The 4,739-nt window shown below is 37.5% G+C and overlaps 1 protein-coding gene across 1 annotated transcript in view; it reads right to left on the reverse strand.

The window, feature by feature from the left end:
- The window catches only part of PKN2 (protein kinase N2), a 52,168-nt gene extending 50,033 nt beyond the window's left edge, over positions 1 to 2,135 (reverse strand). The window contains exon 1 of the mRNA XM_008630296.2: positions 2,021 to 2,135. The gene's annotated coding sequence lies outside the window, so the exon portion shown is untranslated. The remainder of the gene's footprint in view (positions 1 to 2,020) is intronic.
- Between the last annotated feature and the right edge of the window lie 2,604 nt (positions 2,136 to 4,739).

Here is a 4,739-nt window from a genome sequence, read left to right on the forward strand (position 1 = left end):
TGCAGATTTTAGGTTACATTGTAATGAATGACCTTCACAATGTATAAAACTGTTCCAGAAGAGCTATTACACATGTAACTAAATACTTTTCTACTAGCCATCACTAATAATTTATCTTGAGTTAAAATAACAGATCTGGGTCCTAAAAAGACAGCTGCTCTGATAAAGGTAATTCAGTCAAATGTATACAAGTCTACATCATATACAAGTTCCCATGTTACTAGGCAGACTGACAGAATTCAAAAAATGGAAAAAAACCCAACACGAAACAAAACCAAGAACTCCACCCGTGCACCTACCAAAAGGTATTTTAAGGACTGTTTATGTTCCACTGAGAACAGGATGCATATTTTGCTAATACAAGATTTGAATAGAGGACTGTTTAAAGAATAATATACATCCACAAATGGAAAAACCCTGAAGTGCTTCTCTAAATCCACCAGTTCTGAAAGCATTTGCAGGGAACTAAGAAGTCCCAAGCAGCTGTACACACATTTTCATTTTTAAACTGCAGTTGACTAGTTCAGGATATTTTCACCTGAACGTAACATTCTCTCCCCCTGAAGAAACAAGAGTCATTCAAAATTATTTCAAGCTAATCTGTCGTAGCTGAATTATTATTTGAAGGCAGTCTTACTGCTGAGTGTTCAGCCCAATTACAATGCCTCTTCAAAACAGATTAATTAGGTTACTTGTACCTTTTTACGGTGTCCTTAGGCACTTGACCACAGCTAATAATATATACCCAGTACTTTCCAACTCCAAAAAAGCTGGCGTTGTTACCTCTATTCTAAAGATGAGAAAACTGAGACATGAGTAAGCAAAGTCATCTGCCTAATGTCACCTAGCTGAGAGCAGAGAAGCCAGGAATGAAATACAGGTCTTCAGAATCCCAGCTAGTAGTTTAGTAAGTGCAAGTGCCCAGTTTTATACACATTTATATACAAAACATAATAGTATAACCTCAGACTCAACTGTCCAATTTGTATCATGCAGACTAACAAAATACTAAGCATTGTTCAGTCACATTAATTTTACAAATATTATTGTCCTAGATATGAAATGGAAAAATAAAACAAACGACAAACTATACCGGATGTGCCATCATATAATCATAATTTACATATATTTCAGTTGTGGTACTGTTCATCACTATTTAAAAAAAAAATTTACTGTGGCCTTTAAACACGATTCTGTCAGGAAATTTATGCTTTAAGATCTCTAAGTACAGCACTGTAGGAAATTAGGTGACCAGGGCGTTAAAACAAGATATTCATTAAAAAATCCCTTTATGCTGACCAGTATAAAGACATTTTTTACAACGTTCTGTAATATTAAAAGTATGTATTATGGTTGAGTTTGAAAAGTTAAGTAGGTAGAGCCTTTAATATTTCCATTTGAAGTAACTGAGGGTTTGTTACGTGCTTATTCTTTTTGGGGCATAGACCAAGCTCTTGATCTTGACCAAACAATTTCATTTAAGCAAATAAACCCAAGTAATATACTCTTTTCCCCTGATATTAAGCAAGTATTGCTTTGCAAAACACAACTTTGAGTGAAGCAAAAATTTTTGTAATATAAATCCTGTAACATTAACAATAAAAGCCCCAAGTTTAGTACTGTCTAAAAAAGAAGCGGTAGTGAACACCTAGAAGGACAAAAGTGTAATCACTGTGGATACACAATAGTTTCATTTAAATACACTTAGCAATAATTTCTGTTAACCCAGCCATACCAACTTACTACACTGATATCTACCATTACTGCTAAGAAAGCACACACACTTAACAAAAGACCATTTTCTTTTTAATAATGGTTTGAAAAAACACAAACCAAACTTTTTTCAATAAAAAACTTACAATATTTTATTTCATGGATACCTTATTTAATAACCTACAGCACCATATGTTAGAGTTTAGTCTTATGAAGAAACAGAATTGCCACTTCCACCAGGAAGCAAAGAGTTAAAGACTGTGCAATTAACCTGAGAGCAAGCACTAGAGAGGAGAGGCTAGTTTACCTGGTGTACAAAGTTCTAAGGGATGCAAGCCCAGAGAAGGACAGCAGAATTTTGGAAGGGAAGGCAATCAGCAATACTGGTTCTTACCCAAGCTCATTCCTCCTCCTACTAAAGAACCTGTACTGGAGATAAAAGGAGGTAAAAAAGGGTAATCTGGCTTTATGTAATCTTTCAATCTTTAGTAATCTCAGGCAATTTTGCTGGTGAAGCTACCAGAACAAACTAAAGAGAGGATTTGCTTACTGCCAAGTTTACTTTGTATTTTGCATTTGCTAAGTACTGAGGAATAAGTGTTGCATTTTTCACCTTGAACAAACTTAGCTCAAAACTTGCTAAATAGCAAGATATACTTTCCACATCCCACTAACAGTCTGTAAAATGTTCAAAGTAAAATAAAATACAGAAGAATGGATACAATATTTTGTAGAAAAAGCAGGACAGAAATACCAAGTGGATATTTGCTAGCAGAGGCTTATAAGAAATTGCTCTATGAGATATGGCATCACTTTTTTAAAATGCAAAACTTTCATTGTGAGAAGTGAGATCTAGAGCCTACTTAAGGCCTGTTTAATTAAGCCTTTGAAACAAGAACATGTACCACATCTATGTTTTGCCACTTTCTTATTAGCAAGCAGTTATTTTGCTTTTTTCTTTTTCATATTTTCTCCGAATCCACTTCACATCCTGTTAGTCAGTAGGTGTGACGGTCTGCCAATCTTTCTGTCAGGAGCATTCAGTTGATTGGTAACTACTGATCCACTTTTACCAACTTCATCCCAGCCTAAGAGTTTTCTTACAGCATGCTGGAGTACACAGGCCTGTCATAACCAGGTGCACACAGCACGTAACACAGCACAAAGCAATGTGTTGTATTGATCGCTGACTGATACTCACTTTAGAGTCCATGTCAGGAACAAGCTTGGCATTTACACTGGGTTTAGCTTGTTTTCAGTAAGTTTTCACATGTATTAACAAAACATCTAAACCACACATGACCCGTGATCTAGATCAACCCATGTACTTGACCCTTTAAACCTTTACTGCAGCCATGAATTCTACAACTTCCTCATCTTTCTGTGCAGGATTGCAATATGCAAGCAAAAGTCCATTTCACATATAAGCACTTTTCAAGTTAGAGTTCTTACGATTGAGGAAGTTCCCTCCTGAAGAAATGTGAGTGAAATGGCGTATCTCACACTTCACTGCAGCTCCCTTTACTTTCTGACCATACCACTAAACCAACTTTAATGCACAGGTGTATGAAGAGCAATTTGTTTTGAGGTATTCCCAAGCAAAACTATATTGATGCCTTTGCCTTTCACTGCTAATACACAGCACTGCAAACAAAACACCATCTTTACAGCAGTTCTTTCTGATATGAAAGTTCCTCTTAAAAATACCTAAAAGTTAGTAGTTCACAAAGCTTAAACCCCACTGGGATTCTCCACGTTAACTTTTTAACTTTTCTGTCTTGTGCAAGAAACTATTTATTGATACAAAAGTTACCATATATAATGGAAGAGACAGTGCAACCAAAGAATCGAATCCACCCTAGGTTTGTTGGTGGGTTGTTTTTTTTGGGTTATTTATTTTTTTAAAATTAGTATCACTGTCAGTCTTACCTTTCAAGGAAAAAAGTAACAAAACAAAACCAAAACCAACCCTTCCCATCTCACAAAACAAAAATCTCCACTCATTTCTGTTTAAAGTAATTGGAACCCCAGTTTGGGTACTTTTACAGAAATGTTGCTTCCACTTAGCTTACTTGAAACACTACTATAGTTATTCACACAGCTCACCACTTCAAACAGGTTTACCAGCTTATATGTCATCGTATCAAGTTTATATTAACATAGTGATTCTTCCTAGGCACTTACGAGCCACTGATTAAAGTTCAGCATTTCTGATGGATTCTTAGCCTTCAGCCATCTCACGTGCTACAATATTAAGTATACTCCTACATCTGTTGTGCCTTCCCTTCCTTTGCTATTCAAGTGAGCACACCTCTAACAGTCAAAATTACAGGAGAACTTAACAGCATTTAGGAAATAAAATTTGTTTTTTTAAACATGCTTTTCTAATTTTTATTTGAGCATTAAATTCAATACTTTCCATTTATGGACTTCTTACTTGGGTTCATTGTCCAACTAATAAATTCAGAGACACATTTTCTGCGTGGGTAAACGTAACAGCTTGCATGGATTTAGTGATGTATATTAAAAAAAAAAAAGAAAGAAAAGAAAAGCAAGCTTTCCTCAGAACAAGGAAGCCGAAGAGGTAGCAGGTTGTGCTGACATTTAAAGACAAGAGCACAAAAAGTGAAGCTCCGGAATTGCACCTAACCTTGCAGCTGACAAGCAGAAAAGTAGCAGTTGCACAGGCACCCAAAACCGGTCAGATTACAGGGATGGAAACCTCTAACCCTTGAGCTTTCAACCTTTAACAGTGTTGCGGGGTCTTTTGGGATTGTTTTTTTGTAGTGACAAGAACCCTTGCCGTGTGACAAATAACGTTGATCGCACCATTTTCTCCTCTTCCCAAGCACGGCGTTCAAGGCCTACAAGAAGGAAGCTGCTCCGGCTCCTGCGCGGTGCCATGTCCAGGGGAGAGAGAGGCTCTTTGCCTGACCCTGCCGGGGGCGTGGGGTGGCCACCGGGAGCCCTTCGGGCCGGGCCCGGACGAGCGCCGTGCCCCGGGCGGCGGGGGAGGGCAAGAGCTC

The sequence above is a fragment of the Corvus brachyrhynchos genome, unplaced genomic scaffold, assembly GCF_000691975.1.
Source record: "Corvus brachyrhynchos isolate BGI_N302 unplaced genomic scaffold, ASM69197v1 scaffold101, whole genome shotgun sequence".
Classification (NCBI taxonomy): Eukaryota; Metazoa; Chordata; class Aves; order Passeriformes; family Corvidae; genus Corvus; species Corvus brachyrhynchos.